Here is a 26,052-nt window from a genome sequence, read left to right on the forward strand (position 1 = left end):
TTGTACTGTTCCAAAGTCTATATATTTATAAATCCTAAATTCCCGTACCTCTAGGTATTTCTCTCTTTATGTTTGCCCTTGACATCTGGACTAATTCAGGAATTTGTTAGGCTAGTTTAGACTTCTTTGGAAGGAGACATAGTTGGCTTGATTTGGATTCTACATATTAGATGGTGGTAAGGTAAAGCTATTGTTAATATTACACCTATTTTATGGGCAGAAGCTGAGCCACTTGCCAGTTGAGGTAACTGGCTGGGTTAAAAAAGGAGCCCAGGGTGTCGGTCTCTCATTCCTCTTGACTAAACTCCAAGCCTAGGCAATGGTACTGTACAGGGGTTTTTCTGCAAGTGGGGTTCACACTGGCTGGTAAAGAGTGAGAGAAACTTGCTAAGGGAAAATAATAGTACAATAAAAAAAAATGGGAAATAATCATAACTCACAAAAACTGGTTACTTTTAGCATTGTGAATAGAAAAGAGAGAACTTATTCATCACAAATGAATCAGAAAATTAGAATGTGTCACAGCATTGATGACAGAGCTGAGGAATTCAGATGAACTAAAGTTCAACACTTATCCTTCTATCTGAATAGGGTAAATGGTGTGACAATAGGACAGAAATGACCTCTTAGACATGCCTTTAATCCTTCCAATCTTTCTTTTCCAACTACTCTCTCTAGTATTTAGGGGGGTTTATATCTTTGTTTTGCATGGGTAGAGATAACAGTTTAACATTCTTTTCATGTTCTAGAAGTATTGTGTTAATTAATTCTTATGTGGGAGTCATTCCAAACAGTAGGATGAAGATTTTTACCTTATTGATTTTCCTAATACCTTTCTGGCTTCCAGTGTTTTCAAAGGAAGAGGCATTATTGGATTTTTAGATTCGTATGTCTCTCAGAATAAGTGCCAGCTTCATAGATTCTTGTCAATTGATATTCCATCTTCACTCTGGATACATGATTTCCTTTATCTGACAGATTCAAGAAATTTTATGCTAGATTTAATGACATTTCATGCACCCTGAATTTGGAGGTTTTTAATTCTCTATTTTCTACCTGGCAAAAGATTTACAAGTTAAAGTCAGATGGAAGGGTTATTCAGATGTGCATACAAAGCATGCTCAATTTCCCATTAGGTACTCAGGGGTCTCCTGCGAGTTTCTTGGTCTTAAGGAGACTGACTATAAATGCCACAAATAGTCATTCATATCTTGGGGTCCTGCTTTTCAAGACCATCTTGAGAAGAACAATAGGAATATCATAGTGATGCTTTACCATTCCTTAAAATACTATGATAATTCTGAATAATGCCTACCTTCAAAATTTAGATGATGAAATAATGATCAGTAAAAAGAGAGAATTCAAAAACTAAAGTTCAGGGGCTTCCCTGGCGGCCCAGTAGTTAAGAATCTTCCTGCCAATGTAGGGGCAGGCTGGATCGTTGGTCAGGAACTAAGATTCTCACATGCTGCAGAGCAACTAAACACATGAGCCACAGCTACTGAGCCCACACATTCTGGAGCCCACATACCACAACTAGAGAGCCCACATGCCGCAACTCCTGTGCATCACAACTGGAGAGTCCCTGTGACAAAGCGGAAGATTGCCCTGACACCATGAAGATTCTACATGCCACAACTAAGACCCAATGCAACCAAATTCATAAATATTAAAAAATAAAAAACTCACATGTATCCCATTGTTCATTGCAGCACTATTTACAATAGCTAGAACATGGAAGCAACCTAGATGTCCATCGACAGATGAATGGATAAAGAAGTTGTGGTATATATACACTATGGAATATTACTCAGCCATAAAAAAGAACACATTTGAGTCAGTTCTAATGAGGCGGATGAACCTAGAACCTATTATACAGAGTGAAGTAAGTTAGAAAGAGAAAGATAAATATTGTATTCTAACGCATATATAAGGAATCTGGAAAAATGGTACTGAAGGATTTATTTACAGGGCAGCAAGGAAGAAACAGACATAGAGAACAGACTTATGGACATGGGGAGAGGGGAGGAGAGGGTGAAATGTATGGAAAGAGTAACATGGAAACTTACATTACCGTATGTAAAATAGATAGCCAACAGGAATTTGCTGTATGGCTCAGGAAACTCAAACAGGGGCTCTGGGTCAACCTAGAGGGGTGGGATGGGGGGGAGATGGGAGGGAGGTTCAAAAGGGAGGGGATACATGCATACCTATGGCTGATTCATGCTGAGGTTTGACAGAAAACAACGAAAGTCTGTAAAGCAATTATCCTTTAATAAAAAATATTAATTAAAAAAAATAAAAACTCAAGTTCAGCAGTTAGATTTGGGACCATTTCTGAGCCTGAGACATTGCTGAGATATAACTTGAGATTCCACCCCATCCCACACAAATCTCCCTGAGTGTTCCTGCTTCTTACAGATAGAAAGTTTGAGGAATTAGAAATGAAATAAAATCAGTAGGGCTGGGAGGGGTGGCAGAGCAGGGTAGGAGGTAATGTCAGGGACTGAATTTGCTTAATATATTTAGGACAATTTCTTACAGCTCCTAAAACAGACCTGACTGGATGGCATGATGACAGTTTAGGAGCTCTGTACAATCTGACTCCAGACAACTTTTCCTTCCATATTTCAAACTCTCCAAGTTATAGTTTTATAGATTCCAAATGGATTGTTGTACCAGGACCTTTTATTATATAGTACATTAATATTCTTTAAGGGACACTGAAAAGGCTTCTCAAGTGGTGCTAAGGGGTAAAGAACCTGCCTGATAATGTAGGAGACGTGAAAGACGCAGGTTCAATCCCTGGGTCAGGGACAATTCCCTGCAGGAGGGCAAGGCAACCCATTTCAGTATGCTTGCCTGGAGAACCCCATGGTCAGAACAGCCTGGCAGGCTATAGTCCATAGGCTCTCAAAGGGTCAGACACGACTGAAGTAACTTAGCATGCATGCAAACAGGAGATGCTGTAAAGATCTGGCATTGTTATCATGTGGCCCAATCAAGTAGAAACACTTGGTCATAATGCTGCTCACAGCCCATCATTAATGCCATTTGGTACTAAAAGTTGTGCCTATTATAGGACAAACTCTTCTCCAGACTCCTTGGAATATATAAACACAGAAAGTAACATGTTAGTGTACAGAGGGCTTTGGAATAAATATGGGCACAGCAGGAGGAATAACCATCCAGATCAGTGTGAACAGAAGGCTGTCTTTACTCAAATGGTTTCCTTGAATTTTTTAATACAAAGGGAAAAATTATGACACAGAATTTATATAAAAAGATATAAATTAAGCAGGTACTTTTACCCGATGGTCTGTTAGCTACTAAACCAAGAGGACAATGTGGGCACAGTCTGTGTTTTAAAGACTTGATAAGAGCTTTCCATAATACAGACTGGAAAATGTTACTTCTGTCCTTGTTACCACCAATTATTTGTTTAACAGCAATCCCAGATCTTTCATGATCTGGATCTAGCCCCAATGCACCTCTCTTCTTTTCCCCCACCACTGCTTCCTTACACACTGTGACAGACTATTTGCTCTCCCTGAACACGCCCAGGACACCTCTGCCCTTGAGCACAGTGTCCTAAACACAGCAGGACCCTCCAATGTGTGTTGAATAAATGCTGTCTATTTATTTTAGGAGACAAAGATGATAGAAAAAAGTTGTTAAGTAAAGGAATAGTACCAGAAAAGGTCAAGGAAAAGTTAATTTTAGTGCATTTTCAGAGTGGGGGCAAGATGAGCCTTTAAGATTAGGAAAACTGATGCTCTTTATTCTTGGGTCTAGCCAATGCTATGAGTCAGTTACTTTTTTGGGAACAAGTTTCAACCTCAAGGTTAAATGAACACAAATGCTCTGTCCATCAGCATATAATGAAAAAGCTGTGGCTATTTCCACATCAGCACAGTGAAATTAAAATATGCAGTGCCTTTCTCAGGGGCATCATGTATGACAGACCTTTTAAAAATACTCCCCCATTCCATTTGTGTACAGAAAGAGCTATAAAAACAAAAATAAATGTTTTAAAAAAACTGAAATAATATCGCTTACAAAAGAAAGAGCTGAGGTATATCTTCATAGTTTTCTGACTATAAGAAGGGTTGTAAAGAGGATAATGATAGGCATTTTTGTCCTAGGACAAAATGATATTAAACTGTCCAGTGGAGAATTTAAGACTTTAGGATGAACATCCTAAATATACAAGTGGTAAATAATCAAGTAGATTGCTAAGAGCTGTTATGAAATTTCTATCTTCACGGTTATTTAAAAATAGGAAAGATCCTCCTCTGTTTCGGATGGAATAAAAGCAGCTCTATCTCCAGTCAGGAGGGTGAATTCAATAGCTTCTCTAGTCTCGTTTTGCTCTATATTACTACAAAATCCTATAACATGCTGATTCCCCGAATTGTACAGAATTACAACACAGTTGAATAAAATACATTCTATGGTTTGAAGAGGACAATGTGACACAAGAAGTCTGTAACTAAATTCAAAATAGTTTATAGACTGCTTATGTATCGATTCAATTTGCCAAGTGTATATTAATTACTCAAACAGAATTGAGCAAACATATACTTGAATCTACTATGGTTTTTAACATAATGGGTAGCTAGAGTGAAACATTCTAACAATTAATTCTTTCATGTCCAAGACATTTTAGCTGAATATTTAATAAACCTGTTATGAATATGCATATAAATTCAATACTCAATTTTTTTAAAAGTTAGAAAAAAGACCAAAATATTATATAAGATTTCACTGTTATTATTCCCAGGACTATCTTCAAAGACATCACGAGAACTGGTGAGCAAATACTTTTAAATGGCCAAAATGGGCTCCATATGATTAAGAATGTAAATCTAATGATAGACTCAGGGAGAGCTCTAACAGGGGTGGCAAATTACTGACTTTCTTATCTATTTACCTTTCAGCTTTGGAGCTCAGCAGAAGTGTCCATTTCATACAAGCACACAAGATTAGATGAGCAGTTCCAAAGACCTTGTCTGAACCAAATTCATTTCATGTAGTTTGCCACATTTCTTAAACAGAAGATGAGCCCTTTCTATCTATGGCCCAGAGTTGGGTTGGATTGCTGAACTATTGCCCAACTCTTATAAGCAAAGCACTAAAATGTACCAATCAATAGGCAGCCCATAGCAGAGGTATCAGGAAGGTCAAAATACACACACATAAGAAGTTGGCAGTACATTATAGAGAAAAGCTATTTCTAAAGATGGACTTTGGCTACTTAAAGGCTTTGAGTGTTATTCAACTTTTGTTAGGAAAAAAAAAAAAAATCAGTCCCAATGTTACTTGTAAAGATCTGGTTAAAAAAAGAGATCAAGACAGAGAAATGTAGTTTTATCTTTCAAACCATTATTTTCAGAAGGACACAAATCAGAGATAAACTATGACAATTTCTTCATAGCTGACTTGTTGGAGGATATTGTTCTTGTCTACACTAATGACTTCTGGAGGTTGGTTATTGCTGTGATCAGGAGCTGGGAGGATAGAGGCTTAAGACCTTTCAAGAGAAACATTTTGTTCAATATCAGTTCAGAAAATAAAGCCAGTATTTAGCTGACTTTGATAACCTATCTACCATTATGGTTGGTTCACACAGCCATTCCTTATGCTGTTTTGAATGTGAAGAATGAGTTGAACAGCAAAGGTGTCAAGCTAACCAGCAACTGAAATTTGAAAGGCTATGGTTCAAGAAGCTGATAATATTGTTCAATTCAGTCGCTCAGTCGTGTCTGACTCTTTGTGACCCCATGAATCACAGCATGCCAGGCCTCACCGTCTATCACCAACTCCTGGAGTTTACCCAAACTCATGTCTATCGAGTCAGTGATGCCATCCAGCTATCTCATCCTCTGTCATTCCCTTCTCCTCCTGCCCCCAACCCCTCCCAGCATCAGAGTCTTTTCCAATGAGTCAACTCTTCGCATGAGGTGGCCAAAGTATTGGAGTTTCAGCTTCAGCATCAGTCCTTCCAATGAACACTCAGGACTGATCTTCTTTAGGATGGACTGGTTGGGTCTCCTTGCAGTCCAAGTATTGTTAGAATTGATAAAACTTACTCCTGGCTTCCTTACTCCATCCCTTCCTGTTTTCACATCCACATTCCTATCATTAGGCAGGTGAAGAAAAAGAAACAAATGTGAACGGGACTGCCTCTTTGGGGACACAGTCAGTTCTCCATCCTCCCCAACTGCAACCTGCTCTCAGTTATCTGAAAAGTTATTAATTGAAATGCCTTAGTACTTCTTCTTAGGGGAACTGGCATTTTTAACTATCTCTACAAGATCCAAATTCAGGTTTTTCCAAGGTAATGAAGAAGGTGTTTGGTGATTCTGTGTTTGTGTGTGTGTGTGGTGGTGGTGGTGGTGGGAGTGGTCATGGTGGACTCTGCTCTGGACTATAGATTTGGCAGCTTTATTGCCGAAGGGGATCACCTGATTTCCTATCTCAAGAAACAATGTTGCCTATGGTTTAATTGCAAATAAAGATATATACATACATATGCATATATCATATATATATTATATATATATTTATAGATGAAGGTGGGAGGAGAAGCGGATGACAGAGGAGAGATGGTTGGATGGCATCACCGACTCAACAGACATGAGTTTGGGTAAACTACGGGAGGTGGTGATGGAGAGGGAGGCCTGGCGTGCTGCAGTCCATGGGGTTGCAAAGAGCGACCAAACTGAAATGAATAAATATATATATATATATTTCTGTTTGAAAGTTATAAACATTTGAGGACTTTCTGTCTATACACTCTATGAAGTGTTCCTACTGATGTCAGAGTAATTTAGGTAGAAACATAAGGAAACATAAACAGTTTCCTCTGACACTACAAACATGTTCTTCGTTAGTGATTTCCTCCTGGTTAATTGCCATTCATTCCTGGCTCTTTGGAGCATGTGCTCAAGTAGACTTTTTCATAGTATCTTTCCTGTGGGTGAAATTTACTTATAAATACCTGAATACTTGTATTCACCTATTAATGGCCTAGGAATTGAGGATGTTTTCTATCTGCTGTTTCACCTTTCACTTCATGAAAGGATTAGATTGTAAACAGCCTAGCAGAATCCTTCAGGCCAAACCCTGGCTGAGCTGATCTCAGCAGGCAGGGAACCGGTGTCAGCCTATGAAACACAATTATGAAAATAGAAAGGATTCACTCATACTTTCAGGAAGAAATTACGTTGTTTCCAAGATGAGACCTAGAAAATAAGACACATTACAAGACATTGAGCAAGATATGACTTTAAAAAGAGTCAGCAGAGGTAAATTTCAAAAAACACCAGATTTGCCAGAGGCTTCTCAAACTGTAGATATATTTTCAGTGTCTGACCTGCACCAGACACTTTAAGGGAAGTCCATTTGTCTCTGACCAATGAAACCCAAAATACCCATGCACAAAAGGCAGTATTTCTCATCTCCAAAGGCAATCAGTTTGTGCCCCAGAGTCTGAGGGTTCATGGCTTTCTTTTAATTTTATAAGTCTGTATATGCCTGGTTCCTCCTGCCTGAGTAGATCCAGAGGAAGTGACCCGTCCACATGCCCACAGAGCTAATTAACTCCATCCTGAGGGTTACCCCTCCCTCATCTCACACATCCACTCGGTGTTTTAAATGACCCAGCAGTAGCATGATCAGATGATTTTTTTTTTCTCAGTGAGGAAAACATGGTGTTGGAAGAGCTAGGATATGTCTGCTCTAATTCAAAACAGCAGTGTGACCCTAAAACATTACCAAATAACTTTTTATCAGCAGTGCAGAAATGATCAAAAATGCTTGAATGAAATCTTTCATGTTATTCATCCAAATTACTGAAATTTCTATTTTTAAATAACAAATAATACATAATAAATACTGAGGTAGAGAAGTCTGAGCTATATCCAGAAAAATTTTTTTAAATCTCCTTTTACTAGAAAAAAAAAAAAAGACCCACAGCCTCCTTCCTCATCTTTAACAACTTAAAAACAAGGGCCAATGAGAAGAATGACACAACCCATCCTTTTTCCATTTCAAGGAATAGGCTCATGTTTTTCCAGATTTATTTTTGCCAAAGTGAATGTCTTGAAAACTCTGAGATGATCGCTGTTTTCTAACTTTTCAAAAAAGAAAAGAAAAAAGTGAACATGATGATGGTGGGTGATTTAATGGAATCAGCTTGTCAACATGATGAAACTGAAAAAGCTTTTACAGAATATGGCCACATGCTAAAATAAAAAATCTTTAACATAATGTATATAGTGTAGCGTGATTTTTGTTATGGCAAAAGAAGAGAATATCATTAATTTAGACAGTAAGTGTAAGGTTCTGCTAAAAACTCCATGGATAAATCATAGAAATACATCTTGGCCAGACAAATGGAGCCAGACAAGTTCTAGTTCTTTCAGAAGCTATCAAAAGAGCCATCAGATTTTAAGTCTGTCATCTCTCGTATGTGATAAGAAAAATTCTCAGCAATTCCTCTCAGTAATACTAGTATATAACTTCAAAGTTTTAGCGATTTATACATAAATGGACAAGAAAATGACCTTTTGTGAATGTCCCATTTTAGGCAAACCATAATATCTCTTGCATTCTCAAAAGCTTAACTGTGGCAGATTGGCTCATTTGGTAGGGCTTGGTGGGATAACATGCACATCTTGTGTGAACTTTTAACCTCTCCTTCCTTTGCAGAGTGGTTTATGCACACACTATTTAATAGCCAGGAATTCTGTAATTCTTAGCACAGCAGTCAGTCAATACAAGGGAAAACCATCTAATATTTAAAATCCATGTTTAGAGTGTCTTAAATCCTATGCTCTTGAACTAAAAACCTTATGAAAGTTCTAAAACAATTGAATACTTCTTCCTAAGTGTCTTACAGGTGTGGTTGCCAACTGAGAGTGTTAGGTTGGTAAAACTGGTTTAATAGGCAAAAAAAGTGCTGGATGAACAATGTTTTTATTTACACTGGTTGGAAATTGTATATTTGATTTATAGCCCAAATCAAGCTCTTATATCAGTGCCTCCAGTCTTTGACTGGAACTGCTTCATTTGATTTCAAAGATTTCTGCCCATCATTGCTTCTTGGGATTCTAAAGGACTTAGGCCTATGGGGTCCAATCCCTCACTACTTCTCTAATCTCATTTCTCATCATTTGCATGCAACATTGGTCCAACTGCAATAAAATATGTTTACCTAAGTGGAACAAGAATAGAAATGTGAATGAGGATTGAAATGAATAAACCAGTTAGAATTAGTGACTCTACGCTCTTGAGAAAATTCAGATCTCCAATTGGAGAGATACCTGTGTTTTTAACTGAGCCTAACACAGTGTCTGAACCTTCCTTGAGAATTAGTTAGATACAGGAGAACATGCAAAGCACTGTTGATATGGAGGCATGCTTTCATTCATTAATTTAACAGAAGTTTTTCCAGAGTCTACTATTAATTACCCTGCTGATTAGACTCCATTGCAGCTCTCAAGGACCTCTGCTGTAATGTATACTTTACAGAGTTTTTATGTCTGCAATATTACTGATAGGTTACTAGCTCACTCTTGTAAGTTATCCTAAACATAACCATCTGCTATAACAACTTCTTGTTCCTCATTCACTCTTTTCAATTGCCCTGTGACATCCATTAGTAGTAGTAGTGGTGGTGGTGGTGATAGTGTTAGTTGCTCAGTCATGTCTGACTCTTTGCAACCCCATGGACTGTAGTCTGCCAGGCTCCTCTGTCCATGGGATTCTCCAGGCAAGAACTGGAGTGGGTTGCCATTCCCTTCTCCAAAGGATCTTCCTGACCCAGGGATTGAACCTGGGTCTCCTGCATTGCTGGCAGATTCTTTACCATCTGAGCTACAGGGAAGAACTGGCACGTCCTAAGTCGCTTCAGCTGTGTCGGACTCTTTGAGATCCTATGAACTATATAGCCTGTCGGGCTCCTCTGTCCACAGGATTCTCTAGGCAAGAATACTGGAGTGGGTTGCCATGCCCTTCTCCAGGGGATCTTCCTGATCCAGGGATGGAACCTGGGTCTCTTCTGTCTCCTGCTTTGGCAGGTGGGTTCTTTACCACTAGCCCCACTCAGGGAAACCCCAACATCCATTAAGTCCTTATCAATAATCTGACCCTTTGTGGCCTATGTTATCAACTCAGTTCATTTCAACTTAGGTAAGAAACCCCTTTCCCACCATCAACTACCTTGTCCTTTTCAAACAGTCAAGAAAAATCCTATATGTCTGCCCAGTACTATTTATTTGAAATGGATCCTTATGCTCTTATTTAAAACAGCATTCTTTTCTTTTCTTTTTTTGAACAGTTGATGGGGTCTCTACTCCTGAGATACATATCTTGAGTTTCAGGCAAATTATGAGTCAGTGGTCTCCCAGACACAACACTCACTACTCTCTGGGAAGAACACTTCAGACCCCAATAGAGGATCATAACTTTAAATAAGCTCAGTCTCTGGAAGGATTTAATGGAGCACATGTCTCTGGTCCTTGTGCTCCTTGTAAGGAGGTACCCTGCCATTATATTTTAGTCTTTTTTGAACTTAGCTATCTTAGGTCTTAGTTACAGTGAACATGGTATGAAGAACATGAATTCCTCAACATGTTAAATTTTTCCACTTCAAATGCCTTATATACAAAAACACAAGCATTTAATGTATGTACAGAGCAGCAAACATTCTCTCCCTCTTTCTTTTCAGATACTTTCTTCTCATATAAACAGTGGTGATAGAATTACAAGTGCCATTGTTCTGCCTCCATGTTAATATCCTCACTATCTTGTATAAACAGGAGTGAATGAATATGTACATGACACCAATCAATCCCTTTCTTAAAAATGCAGTTTTCATCTTTCTAAACAGAAGAGGATGAATTAATGAATTCAATATGCAGTTTATCTGTTTATATTTTGAATGTTAATAAAGTAAAACCAAATTATTGCCTAAGTTCTTTTCAGATTTACATCAGCCATTAACACTCTCCATGCCAGCCTGGGCCAAGGGAGAGTGGAACTAGTAGCCTTGGGTCCAAGTCCCTGGAGTCTGCTGGAGAGGGTATGAAGTAGCTAGGGCAGGAGGAGATATTCACAGGCAGTGAAAGAAAAAATATATATATGTGGGATATATATATGTAAGAATGTAAATATATATATATGTATGTATATATCTATATATATGTATGTGTATATATGTATATATTTGTAGAGCACATTGCTAGGAAGAGATCATCTGGGGGCATTAGGTGAGAGAAATATCAAAACCAAACATAAAAGTGCTCTGAGGGGACTAGGGAAAAGGGAAATCACTATTATTTTCATCTCCTCATTGACTTCCCTTCTTCCTTAATATGCTTTTTCTTTCTATCATGTCATATTTCTCCCTCCATTCTTCAGGTTTTCCTCTGCCTATTTCTAACAAAGAAGCATTTAAGAAAATTTTAGGAAACAGTGAGACCCCTCCCCCCGAAAATGAGAGGAGACTTATGATAACGTACTGTACATTTATATATACACAAGAAAATACAACCTATATTTGATTGACCAAGAACTTGAAACTGGGACTTTTGAGATTTAAAAAATTCATGGTATGTCTGGTCATATTAATCTCCAGACCAGCTGGTTTTGTTAGCATCACTGGAAAGAGCTATAAGAGAATCATGAACATAAAAAAATAAGGAAAAATGGAATTTCATAAGGATTTATATCTGTAAAGAGAAAGGGGCTTTAGAGTTGTCTATTGAAATTCCCCTCAAATTATTTTTTGGACTTATCTCTGAGAATACCAAGGAAAGGAATTTAGGAATTTTTTTTGGGTTTAGGGAACTACTAAACCCTGTCTATTATGTTCATTACAGTCATTCAAGCAAATAAAGGATAACTAGAGCATGGTATCTCACAGTGAATAACATGGTTGGTTACTCTGCCACTCTGACATATGGAGGCAGGGCTCACAGGACCAGGGGTCTCCTTATGAATACTACAGAGAGATGCTTAAGTTCATCTGAATGCACAGAGAAAGAAGGATTAGCTGGATGGTGTCAGCTGTGAGGTACCTAAATGTATTCTCTAACCAAGCACCAACATTTTGAGCCTTGCCTTCTTGGAAAAAAAAATTCAACACAGAGCTTATGGGAATCCTTTATTTGGTCACTGGGTGGGGGAGGATGCTGGGACTATGACAACATTCAATGGCCAGAGACGAGAGGAAGCGAGAAGAAAGAGGAAACCCAGAAAGCAGGAATGAGTGCCAAAAGAAGGGTGCCAGCTCTGGAGACTCTCTTACAGAATAAATAGAGAATCTTAAAATAAGAAAAAAGAGAGCATGTGTTGAGGAAAACATCAGTATACTTTTGGAATCTGAGGCAAAAAGGAAAAATATTTGTCCCTTGCCAATTTTCACCATTGTCTCATGGAAGATTCCTTTTTCTTCCACTTTAATATATACAAGTACATTCTTTTCCTAAGGGTCAGCCTTCTGTGATAATGACAGTCTTAAGTTATTGGCAAAGTTGAGAATGAAAATCTGACTTCCAGGCTATGTTTCTAAGTCCAGTCTATGTCCTCCAAAGTGTTCAGTCTGTTTTCTGTGGTTTCTCTGGGACCAGTGGCAAAAGATACATGTGGTAGGGGCAGACTTCCTTCTTGGGATATCTACAGCTTCAGAAAATAAATACCTTCTCACCATGACTTTTGACTTTCATTTTTCTCTCTTTTCTCCTAGACTATTAATCTTCAATTTCTTCTCTACCAGTCTGGGCCCTCATGGTTAGCTTTTAAGACATCTGCCATCAGTTTCTTCATCTATGACTTTCAATTGTTTCTCACTAGTTCTTGAGGCCATATGAACCCATTCATGTATGTCTGCCTCAACTTCCAGGCTGCTGAGCAAGGCTGAGGGAAAATTACAAAACTGGATAGCCTGGTGCCCCTTCAGAGTTCTGGTTTCCAACCTGAGCTGGGGTTTTGGAACTACTTTACAGTTCTTTCATCTTTTCTTAGTCAGTTTCCTCTTTCAGTCCCCAGTTCCCTTTTATCATGTAATTAACTGCTTGCAACTTACCTCCTACCCTTTATTCTCAGCTGCTGTATTAACCTTGCCTTCTTTTCAAACAGAAGACAGAGCTATCAAATGGCAGTCCTATCATGCTACCTCTGTCGGAACCCATCTATGACATCTCAGATACTTTTTTCTCTAGCATTAATTATCTCCTCCAGGATCTTACTATATCAGTTACTCCCTATCTCCTGCATTTTCCATTTTCCTACTGCATGCCAGCATGCTTCAGTTACCCACATATGAAACAAACAATAACAATCACAACAAACAAACAAACAACAGATCATCTTCTGTGGACACAGTCTTTCCTTCCTTTGAACCACGTTTAAGCTTCCTAAACTGATTCATTCCTCAACACAGTAAAATCTGGTTTGTCTACCTGTGTTGCCAATTAAATGACCAAGGTCTCCAAAAACCTCTGATTGGTGGCTCCTAAGATCCATTTTCCACCTTGTTGCTTTATTTCTTTCTTTTTAAAGTCAGGTTCATTGATAAATAATTTGCATATAATAAAATTCATCTTTCCTTTTAATACCTTTCTACAGTTCAGTAAGTTTTGACTTCTGAGTTGGTTTCTTAATATGTGTAAAATAAAATCCAAATGCTTTGAATTCATACACAAATCTCTTCAAAATCTCTTAACAGTCTTTCCCATGTAACCCATTGTCTGGTCATACACCCTTTAGCGAGATGAGTTCTGTACATTTAAGCTTCTAGAACTTTCTTCAGTTTCCTCTCTGTAAACATACATGTTTTTGTGTAATATAGTAAATGCTGTATTAATATCACATCAATTTCCATATAGAATTATAAAACTAGATGCTATTTTGAGAAATTGATATTTTCAAAATAGAGTGTAACTTTAAAGGTCTCTGCTGTTTTAGTGTTATAGATTGAATGGTGTCCTCCTCAAATTATCATGATGAAATTCTAGCCCCTAAAACCACAGAATGTGACTGTATTTGAGAATAGGGTCATTGCAGATATGACTGATAAAGATGAGGCAATCCTGAAGCAGGGTGGATTACTAATCCAATATGACTGGTATCTTTTTAAAAGGGGGAATTTGGACACAGACAAACATATGAGAACACTATGTGAAAATGAAGGCAGAGATTAGTGTGATGCTTCTATAAGCTGAGGAACACCGAAGATGGCTAGCAAACCATCAGGAGGTAGGGGAGAACTATGGAACAGATTCTTTTTCAGAACTCTTGGAAGGAACCAATTCCACTGACACTTTGATCTTGGGTATTTAGCCTCTAGAACTGTGAGACAAGAATTTCTGCCTCTCAGTTTTGAGGCACTTTGTTATGGCAGCTCTAGTAAACTAATACCTTTAGTAAATAAACATCTTTGAGTATGCTGGAATACTAATTTGCTCATTCACTCACCAAGTCCTTAATGGATACCTAGTATGTACTAGGGGCTTCCCTGGCGGCTCAGTGGTAAAGAACCTTCCTGCCAATGCAGGAGATGTGGATTTGAACCCTGGGCCAGGAAGATCCCCTGGAGAAGGGAATGGCAACCCATCCTAGTATTCTTGCCTGGGAAATCCCATGGACGGAAGAGCCTGGTGGGCTATAGTTCATGGGTCACAAAGAGTCAGACATGACAGAGCAACTTAAACAACAACAACTAGGTGCTGGACACTGTTCTAGGTATGATGATGCGAGGTATATATGAAAAACTAAAACTATTTGTTGCATGAATAAATAAGAACTTCATCATGTTACTGTATTTTTTGTGTATTTACCAATAAGCAGTTAATCTAGTCATCAACATAGGACTGATTCAATGTCTACCATTTATTCATCAATCAAATATTTATGGCATACCTACTATGTGTCAAATAACATTCTAAGCACAGAGGATAAAATTATAGATAGGACAAATTCTCTACCTTCATGAAACTTGAGTTCTAATAGGGGAACAGACGTCAGACACAAAAACAAGGAAATAAATTATGTAATTTCACTCTGTGCCCCACAATGACAATCCTAAGTATTTATCCTGTAAACCCTCTAACTCTTGAAAAATGCCCAGGGCAATACTGATACTTAAAAATATTCCTAAATACCACTCCCTGTTATTTCCCTTATGTTCCTGCAATCTCCATGTAAGTCTGAATATTTAAAGTCATTAATATTCCCTGGTGGCTCAGATGGTAAAGAATCTAACTGTTATGCAAGAGACCTGGGTTCAATCCTTGGGTTGGGAAGATCCCCTGGAGAAGGGAATGGCAAGTCACGCCAGTATTCTTGCCTGGAGAATCCCATGGATTGAGGAGCCTGGTGGGCTACAGTCCATGGGGGTCACAAAGAGTTGGACAGGACTGAGTGATTAATTCTCTTAAGCTGTTCTTTAGATTTTCTGATTTAAGCATAATTTTAGGAGTTTAAACATTACTTCAGAGTTTACAAAATAAAGATCAACATGTTGAAGTCTGAGAGTGGAGTTAGGCTAATCCACAGAGTACAGGTTAAAATGTTTGGGTAGGACACCCAAAGTTGGCTTTCTCAGTCAGCCAATGTCATTCAACACCTATTTCTTAAGTGCTTCTAGTATGTCAGCCCCTGTGCTGAAGACAGTAGAACTGTGGGAAAAGCAGGCATGGTGCTGACCCCCACCAAGCTTATGTTCTAAAGGAAAACACCTGAACACCTTGTTTCACAGTCCCTTTCTTAATTACAACTGTGATGGGGCTGTGTGAAGAAAGCTGAGAGAGCTCGGGGTCAGGGGACTCGGGCATGAGGGGTTTGTGAGAAGCCTCCTTGAGGAAGTGGTACCTCAGTACTGACTTTGGGGCTGGGGTATGTATGGATCTTTGTTTCAGCAGGGATCACAGACTTATGTTTCTTCCTCCTCCTCTCCTTTCATCCATGTACACATTTCAAATACTTAAAAGCATTCTTCAAATACAGTAAGAACACCAAAACTAAACACAAGAGAAGGACTCTTCAGAGGAAAGGGGCCAAAAATAGAAGGGAAAAAACCCCCTAATCTCACCATTTGTTTTGAAAACATCCAAAATGATTAAAACACATTATAAACTAAAACATATGAACTAATCACTTGCCAAGTTTCATTTTTAAATCATAGCCATTCTTGAGGTTCATAAACTAAAAAAGAGTTTTCAATGTGAACTTGTGTTTTTCTTTGCTTGGCCCACAGTTGGCCTGAAGCTTTTGCCGTGGAGCTGTGTGGAGGGAAATGGGTCCAGCAGGTCAGGAACACATGGAGTACCTCCACCGGAAGGAAAGCTCCGTGAGCTTAGGCCTCAGTCTATGCATAGCTGTGTCCCTAAAGCATAGAAGAGCACTTGGAAAACAATAGGGACTCAATAAATGCTGAATGGCTAACTGAATGAATATTCTAGGCCTTTGAAGGAATTCTCCAGCTCTCTTTTCTTACCCAAGCCACATCTTGCTTTAAGCCAGTGGTTATGGGGCAATTTTTACCACCTAGGAGATGTTTAGCAACATCTAGGGACACTTTTAGTTGTCAAGCTCTTGGACAGCAAGGAGATCAAAACAGTCAATCCTAAAGGAAATCAACCCTGAATATTCATTGGAATGACTGACGCTGAAGCTGATGCACCTGATATGAAGGGCCAACTCATTGGAAAAGACCCTGATGCTGGGGAAGATTGAAGGTAGGAGCAGAAGGGGGTGACAAAGGATGAGATGGTTGGATGGCATCACCAACTCAAAGGACATGAGTTTGAGCAAACTCCGGGAATTAATGAAGGACAGGGAAGCCTGGCGTGCTGCATTCCATGGGGTTGCAAAGAGTTGGACACGATTTAGTGACCAAACAACAAAATCTAGTGGGTAGAGACCAGAGATGCTGCTAAACATTCTACAATGCACAGGATAGCTCTGCACCACAAACATTTACCTATCACCAAATTTCAGCAAAGACAAGGTGGTAAAACTCTGCCTTAGGCCCTTTTTTACTATTGGGCTGTATATGGGAGTATGGGACTCCATATATTTGGGAGAAGTTGAGTCCTGGAGGCACAAACCTGAATGAAGCACCTCCTTGCTTTATCCTCATTCCCTTCATGGTCCAACAGAACTGCCCCCCTGGGCCTTTTGGCCCCACTGGATCAATATGCAGTTGCTGGGGAAACCAGCTGAAAAAGACCTGTCTTTATAATGGTGGGGAACAATTTTTACTGTGTATTGGTAATTTCCCTGAGCTTACCAAAGAATATAACCTAATTTAAATAAAATTAGCTTGTTTAGAGTCTACTCATGTGTCTGTAATAAAAACAAATGTCCTCCCCTAATTCAACCAGTTTCTCCATGTCTGATCAGGACCTGCACACTAGTCTAGCTTTATAATAAATAAGATCAGCTTCAAGAATCCAACAAACCCCAATAATAATACAGTATATAGAGACTGGATTGATAGCATTTCATTTGCTCTGTTCCTTGCCTTGTGTATTAAAATAGTAGTGCTTGTTTCGGTTTCAGTTGGGAAACTTCCATGGTGCCAGAAGAGTGCATGTGCCGATTTCCCATGATGGTGGTTGCTCCAGGAATCTTGGTATTGTGGCATGGGTCCCAGTTACCATAGAGACTGCATACACTGACAGTGTAGCATTATGATTGGTGAGGAATGCATATTTTGCAGAAGCTTTTTGAGAGATAAAGAGAAGACACAGGAAAGGGAGGCGCCCAATAAAGTGGCACAGCAAAGAGAAGTCCCTGGTCATCACAGATTCTAGAAATTTGGGACCATAGTGATTTCAACTACTATTACAAAGCCAACATAAACTTTTCCCCCTAAGGCTGTGTCAGGCAGGAAAATTTCAAGTATGAGGAGAAAGAACTGATATAAAATATTCTCAAACAAAAAGAGTAAACAAATGAACCTACCAAGGTCTCAAGGTAACAAAAATGATTTGGCAAGAAAATATTTTTAAGTGATTCAAGGCAAAGGAAGAAAAAAGGAATCTAAGAGAATAATAAAATCAAAAGTTACATTCCTGAGGATGGCTGATTTATGGAAAGGCTGGCAAGGAGTAACTTAAGTTCTGAGTGCCTATGTTTCCTGCCCTGAAAGTAGAAAGGAAGAGAACAAAGATGAGTCCCCTCTCATTTTTAACAAGGATCTCCATAAACCTCCCAATGATTTGACATTATAGCAGATGAATATGATGCACGCCAGTCAAAGAAAATCTGACAAAAACTCTTAGCAAATACGTAGATTAGAGAACATTGCCCACAATGCAAGCTGGCTCATTGCACAGTTTCATAAAATAATGAAAGCTTAAAGTGTACTGATAGTGTGTTTTCATGTACATACTATTTCTCTGTATACATTTTGAGGTATAGAATTTTTACAGAGATCAAGGCATGTGTGCTATGTAAAGGGTTCAAGTGTTGAACTGTAGATATTTTCAAATAGGAAAGAAGGCTGGAGACAGGATGTGGATCAGTGCAGGGAATGAGTGAGAATGAACTTAGAAGAAAACTGGTCTAGAAAAATGTCAGGTAAGTGATCATAAGTTCCGTGATGTCCAGGTCTATGTCTGGTAATGTTTTACTACATATACTTTAGCCTAATATAGCCAGTGGAAACAGTGACAGACTTTATTTTCTTGGGCTCCAAAATCACTGCAGATGGTGACTGTAGCCATGAAATTAAAAGATGCTTGGTCCTTGGAAGAAAACCTATAACAAACCTAGACAGCGTATTAAAAGCAGAGACATTACTTTGCCAACAAGTTCCATATAGTTAAAGCTATGGATTTTCCAGTAGTCATACATGGATGTGACAGCTGGACCATAAAGAAAGCTGGGTGCTGAAGAATTGATGCTTTTGAAGTGTAGTGTTGGAGAAGACTCTTGAGAGTCCCTTGGACTCTCAGTCAATCCAGTCAATCCTAAAGGAAATCAATCCTGAATGGTCATTGGAAAGACTGATGACGAAGCTGAAGCTCTGGTATTTTGGCCACCTGATGGGAAGAGCCGACTCATTGGAAAAGACCCTGATGCTGGGAAAGATTGAAGGCAGGAGGTGAAAGGGATGGCAGAGGACAAGATGGTTGGATGGTATCACCAACTCAATGGACATGAGTTTGAGCATGCTCCAGAAGATGGTGAAGAAGAGGGAAGACTGGCATGCTGCTGTCCATGGGGTTGCAAAGAGTTGGACATGACTGAACGACTGAGCAACAATATAGCCACGGGCCACTGGAAATCCTTATCTCTAAATTTTAATTATCATCAATATAGTAATAATCTCTGAAATCTATATCTTGAGCCATTAGTTCTCAAATCTATCTATAATTTTGAGCCATTAGTTCTCTCTTGACCTCCAGCCCTCTATATCAAATGACTTATTGGACAATTCCAACTGGATAGCACAGCATGTCTAAAGTTCAATCACATTTTCCTTTTTAATTTCCCTCCTTCCTATGTACCCTATGTGAGCAAATAGCATCAATATTCACCCATATGTCCAAGTCTCATACCTGGGAATCATCACCCCTCAAATAAGCATGAGATTTGTAATTCTAATGTAATTTCTTTTAATAATCAAAGAAGGCTTTTGTGCATACAAAGCAATATTTACAGTTAATTGGGTTTTAAACTATTGTGTGTGTATGTTTGTACCTATCTATATACACATATATTATCCTAATTAGTAGTCTAATAATTCCTCTACAAAAAAGAAAAATGTTTTCAGGAAGGGTGAAGTTACTAGGGGGACCTCTAACTATTTCAACTATTCAGGGGGTTGGAAGAGTTAGGATCTAATCTAGGAGCACCTTCCAGAATGGTTCTTTAGGGTGTCACCAATGAACACACTGAATATTCTTAGAGTGACTATGATGATGAGGAGTTTTAAGGCAACATCCTACGAAGGGAATTTTACAACCCATGTCTTCTGTGTCCAAGTTCTGTGCTGCTTGCTCAATCATGTCTGATTCTTTGCGATCCCATGGACTGTAGCCCACCAGGCTCCTCTGTCCACAGGGATTCTCCAGGCAAGAATACTGGGATGGGTTGCCATTCCCTTCTCCAGGGTAACTTCCCAACCTAGGAATCAATGGGGGTCTCCTGCATTGCAGGTGGATTCTTTACCAGCTGAGTAGGAGTTCTACTCTTACCTAATTCTTTTATAATAAACTTTCCATTTTGTAGTCTAACAAAAGTAGACAGTATTTTGTTTTCTCCATCAACCAGGTTCTCTGACTCTGGTGACCTTTTACTTGTGATGTTTCTTACATTTCTAGTGTCTTGTTCCCACTCCACCACTTTAGCTTAGGCCTCCACTGCCTGTCATTTGTAATATGGTAATGGTCCACTGTACTATGTTCCCTTCTGTTTCTGAGTCTTTGCACATGTCACTACCTGTGTCCAGAACAGCCATATTCCCTGAAAAGCATTTACCAAATGAAAAAAATAACAAATGCTTTAGATGTTACTGCTTTGGGTACTAAACAGAAATAGTAGCCCACCTAATATTCTGGATAAACCTGCACAAAGTGCTCTTATTCTCAAAATTAATTTTGAAGAACTTGAAAATTTTGCCATGGAGAATCATGGGGGCCATACTACAATATTAAGTTTTGCATCTAATAAAAATGCCTGCAAAACAGAGAAAGAAGGACTCATTTTTTTTTCTTCAATTCATCCAGCAAATATTTGTGGAACACCCTTTATATACCAGGCACTGTTATAGACACTGTAAATTTCTTAGGGTACAAAACAGACCAAAACTACCCCTCCAAGATACAACCCCCTGCAATTATGGGCTTATATTCTATGACAAGGGGAAATAAACATGTAAATAAAGCATTCATCTGAAGGGAATGACTTCTATGATGAAAAATGAAGCAAAGGAAGGGGGTATGATTATTTATATGGTTGCTATGAAAAGCTTTCCTTAGAAGTGAAAATTGAGTAAAGACCTGAAGATAGTGAGCAAACAAGACTTATCTGGAAAGAGCATAGCAAGCGATGAGAAAAGTAAGTGCAAAGGCTCTGAAGTAAAACATGTATGGTGGGTGAGGGAAGCAAGGAGGTCAATGAAGCTTTGGAGGTATGAGTGAGGGCTCAAGTGCTAAATGAGGATACAAATTACCAGAGGAAGCTGATTGTGCAGGCCTTGTGTACTGTTGTATAGGCTTCTTTTTTTTCCCCTCTGGATGGATGGGGAGCTGTTAGAGACTACTGAGCAGAGGAGACATGTGGTCTGACTTACATTACATGCATTACAAAGTATCCCTCTGGCTACTATTTTGAGAACACACTGTTTGTGGCAAGTCCAGAAACAGAAAAGGTAAAGATAGGAGGCTACTGCAGTAATCCATGTAAGAGATGATAATAGCTCCAGTTAGCATAGTAGTGGTGGTCAGGATGAGAAAGTGGTAAGATTTTGGATGTATTTTGAAAGTAGATTTGCAGAATTTGTTGGTAGGTTGGATTTGTGAGATAAATAAAAGACTGTGAGAGAAACAAATTTTTGACTTGAACAACTCTAAGGATTGAGATGCTATTTACTGGGCTGGGAAAGAATGCCTATTTGTTAGGTAAAATAAAACAATTCCATTTGAGTATTTTACATTTGTGCTGCTCATTAGACTTCCAGTGGAGATTTTGAGTAAGCAGTTGAATATGTGAGCCTAGAAGTCACATATTCTAGCCCAGGGTAAAGGCCTGGACTAGAGAAACATGCTTAAGCTGTGAGCTTGGGTATGAATATTAAGGAAGGGAACAGAGATTAAAAAAGAGGTTCAAGGACTAACCAGTGACCCTCCAGTGTTTACATGTTGGGAAATGAAAATGTATCAGTCAAGAAGAGTGAGAAGAAATGGCCTGTGAGGCAGGAAAAAAATCAGAGGAGCTTGGAGGACTGAAAACTAAGTGAAAAATGTGTTTTGATGGAGAAAGCTGTGCAAACAATGCTGAGAGGTCAGGGAAGACTGTGAGTTAGTTGATGGAGTTAGAACCATGGAGGTCACTTTTAATCTTAGTGTGAACTGTTTTACCACATTGGTGGATGCAGAGGTAATCAGAGAGGGCTCAAGAGAGAATTGGAGAATAGGATTGGAGAGTGTTCATAGTAAGCATGATGACATTTCTTGAGAAGTTTTGCTGAAATGGGAATCAAAGAAATAGGATAGTAGCTACAGTGAGTGTGTGTCAGAAGAGAGTATTTTTTAGGGGGAGAAAAATGACAGCATTTTGTGTGCTTATAGGAAAGATTTGGTAGAAAGGGAAAACTAATCAAGGAAGAGAAAGGGGGGAGCTTTTACAAGAGCAGTGTATATGAGTGTGTGAAAGGTTGGGGGGGTGTCTAACGCACACAGAAGGGTAGGTTGAACAGGAGAGGGCAGAGTTTATTCAGAGTTACAGAGAGAAACCAGGGTATGTGGGCACAGATGCAGATGGGAGGGTAGGTGTGATGGGGAGTGAATGTGCAAGTTCATTTTTGAGTGCTTCTATTTTCTCAGTGGAGTAGGAAGGAAGGTCATAAGTTGAGATTAAGGATGGGGAAGGAAGTGTTGGAAGTTTGAGAGAGGGAAAGATGAGAAATAGTCTTACAGCAACATGGGGAAGGGAATGGATAGGGAAGTGTGATGTAATTACAGGGCAGCACTAAGAGCCTCTCTCAGCAATTAGAGTTTAAAGGGAGAGTCAGGTGACCTGTGTGTTTTTCTCTAGCCACATTCAGCTAGCCTGTAGGCCTGGAATAGATGGGGAGTTGCAACTGATCAGTGTAGTTGAGACTTGCCAGTTGAGGACAATGAAGCAAGAGACGATCAAGGGGACTAAGGATGTATGCAAAGACATGATTAGAATCATTGTCCATGGAATCTAGTTATACAAGGAAGGGGTAATATGAGGGCCTCGGAGTAGAATCAATGTATTGGAGGCACTAGGAGGCTTCAGGGATTGCTGGAACAGGGGGGACAGTGGGATTGTGTTAAGAGAATATTAGGTGGTTGGTTGGAGAGTGGGATGCTTGAAACTGAGATTATGGAAAATTTGTAATTATTAGCAAATAGAAGGTCAAAAGTATAGCCATGGGAGTGAGTAGCTATGGTAGGGTAGAAGACAGATTACGAGAGAATTAAGGAATTGAGAGGTAAAGTAACAGAAAGACTATATATTTAGACACTGAAATGACCTTGTATGGTGATGTGGTAGAAATGAAAAAGAATGTTAGTGAGCCAGTGGCTAAAATCGTCAAGAAACTGGAGGTGGCAGCCAGAGATGTAGTGGATCACTACACTGAGAAGAGGTAGGGGACAGAAAACTTTCCTACCCCTCCTCAGCTTTCCCCCTCTCTCACTTACTATCTTGACAGCTTATATGACTGGCATTAGCAAACTTTTAATTTCCCAGACTAGCTAGCTGTCAGTAACCCATGACTTCCCTTTGTTCTTTCTATTTAAATTATTCCTAAGTCTGAAGAATTTCCACTTTCAAATATTTACTCTTCTTTCTCCCCATTTTGGGCCATTACTACTCTTGCCAGCCACTCTTCTCAATAACTCAGTTTAGTGTTCTCTATGGTACTGAGCGCCGTCAGGAATTATCTTGTTGAGTTTGTTCGCTTTTTGTTGCAGGGAGATTCTATTTTCCATCATGAGAATGTAACCTCTGGAAGGGGAAAAGCCTTGACTGTTTTGTGTTTGAAACAAAATATCCTCCGCAATAAATAACCCTAGGATGAATTAATGAATGGCGCCCTGTTACATGCTGATGAATCCTAATTTTCTCAGTTTCACACACTGGCATTACTTCACTTACTACCTCTTTCTACTTCCTCTCCTGCTCAAACCATCCATTTCACTCAGTTAAGGGCATTATACTGCTCCCCCTGAACATTTTGTTAATTTTTATCCTGGTGATTTCATCATATTTCTCCCCTGTTTTTAATGTCAGTCCCCCACACACCAGTTCTTCAAGGCTCAGCTTGGGTCTCTTCTCCTGGATGGCTTTTGCATGATTACTCTGAGACCTGCTGATTTCTCCCTTCTCGAAAAACCTGCTTATGCTTAATAACATCAGCTGCCTTATATTTTGTAATTGTTTAAGGAGTGTTCATCTTCTCTTTTCAGTTTGAATATAGGTTTATTTTTGGCTCAGCGATCCTGACTTACATCTATGGTATATTCCATAATAATTAACATAACATAGGACAGGTAATGAATGTTCCAAAAAATACCGCAGCTTCATGGAATAGTTTCATTGATTTCTATTATCCTCAACAATCTGAGAAACTTGACTCCTTTCCCACTTTTCATTGTGCTTTTTGCTAAATCTTAGTATTCTTTCTGCTGTACCAATATTGTCTTCAGTACCATGCCCTCCTGTCCGAAGCAGAGTTCTATACCCTTGCACTGCAATTTTCATAACTAAATCATTGGCTTTGCCATTATTGTTGCTGGAGTTTCTTGGCAATTTTAGTATGTTCAGGACACAGCTGCCAAAATCATCTTTCTTCTTGGTTGATTTGATTCTTTCTTTAAAAAGAAATCCTTGCAGTTCTTTTTCATTACACTTTATGTATCCCCTTGGGATTTATTTTTCCTTGGCTCCATCCTTGGCCTGGTTCTTCTCTAGTTTCTCTAACTGTGTTCAGTCCCTGCTTCTCACTTGATTTGCCCTTTGTCTCATTTAAAGGAATTGGTTTTCACACCTTCTTTCAAACCACCCTGTATATTTAGGATAGTTTCTCAAATAATATAAAATTTATAATATTTATGAATAAGTGACACAATGCCAAGATATTCTGTCTCTTCTTTCAAATAACATCTGAAGATGCACCTGTACCACTGAGTTCTATATTTAAGATATTGAATAAGTATCATTCATCCATCTGCTTTCATTCTGTCTTGCATTTTTCAAGACCTGTTTAAGAGTTGTATTGTGAGGTCTTTGGGGCTGGGGATTGTCTGGCGTATAGTTCACAAACTGGCCTTTGCTCTGTATGTTCATATTTCTTGACAAATAATAAATAATAATAATAGCCCATTGTGCTTTTTTACATTCCATGCATAAGTCCCTGGAAAAAGGAAAACTAATAACCAGGGATTATAATAGAAACACTGAAACAAAACTAACCTCTTACTAGGTTTTGCTACAGTAACATAGACTTCTAGGCCCATATTCTAATAAATAATTACCTACTTAAGTCATTTGTGAATCGTTCCTTTGCCAACATTGTGTATCATATCAAATGCCTATGTGGCTTTTAGGACAGGGAAAAACAACTAGAACATTACAGCTATGTGGGGGATCAGAGTGAAAGCAGCAAAATAAGAGGTTTACTCTGCTGGGTGCACAGTTTGTAAGAATTAGTCTCACAAGCAGAACTACTTGACAGAATACAAGCCTGCTCTCCAGTTCCCTCCTCCCCCTCCCTTTCTCTCCACCACTCCAGACCTCTTCTCAATAACGGAAGACTATCTTTTTCTTCTTTCTTTCTTTTTCTATTTTTTTTTTTAAATCCAGGTGGGTAGTGTGTATCATTTCGTATGAAAAATCTGCTTTTCGTATGAGTATAACAAATGTTCTGATTGAAGCTGCTCTATGAAAATGGCTGTATGTCTAACAGAGGAGGGGACTGTGGTCATGGGCAGAGTGTCTCCATATTTATCCACAGATGAGCCACATTCAAACTCCAGTTTTCAAATGAAAACAAAAACGTTACCATTGCCTTGTTACTGCAGTGGCCACTAGATGGCAGGTCCAAAAATCTGAGTGGAACCTCAGAGGAGGGCAATTCTTACACGGGAAGTAGAATAATTCTGGTACTCAAGCATTGGTTTATCAATAAGCCTCTGTTATTCACCAAAACATTGGGTGGACAAGGCATATCCATGTGATTTCACAGAGCTGCAGTGAGAAGGAAGCCCTTTGATACCTAGGTGTGTAGAGCATTGTCTACACACAGTCCAGATACAGCTAGATTTTTAGGCTTCTATTAAC

The 26,052-nt window shown here is 39.0% G+C and overlaps 1 protein-coding gene across 37 annotated transcripts in view; it reads right to left on the reverse strand.

Moving 5' to 3' along the window:
* ZBTB20 (zinc finger and BTB domain containing 20) overlaps positions 1-26,052 on the reverse strand; it is an 846,256-nt gene that overhangs the window by 181,846 nt on the left and 638,358 nt on the right. The window contains exon 1 of one of the 37 annotated variants that reach the window (XM_043474951.1): positions 813-1,415. The exons of the other annotated variants lie outside the window; for them this stretch is intronic. The gene's annotated coding sequence lies outside the window, so the exon portion shown is untranslated. Of the gene's footprint in view, positions 1-812; positions 1,416-26,052 lie in introns of those variants that run through there. 37 annotated transcript variants of the gene reach the window in all.

The sequence above is a fragment of the Cervus canadensis genome, chromosome 7, assembly GCF_019320065.1.
Source record: "Cervus canadensis isolate Bull #8, Minnesota chromosome 7, ASM1932006v1, whole genome shotgun sequence".
Lineage (NCBI taxonomy): Eukaryota > Metazoa > Chordata > Mammalia > Artiodactyla > Cervidae > Cervus > Cervus canadensis.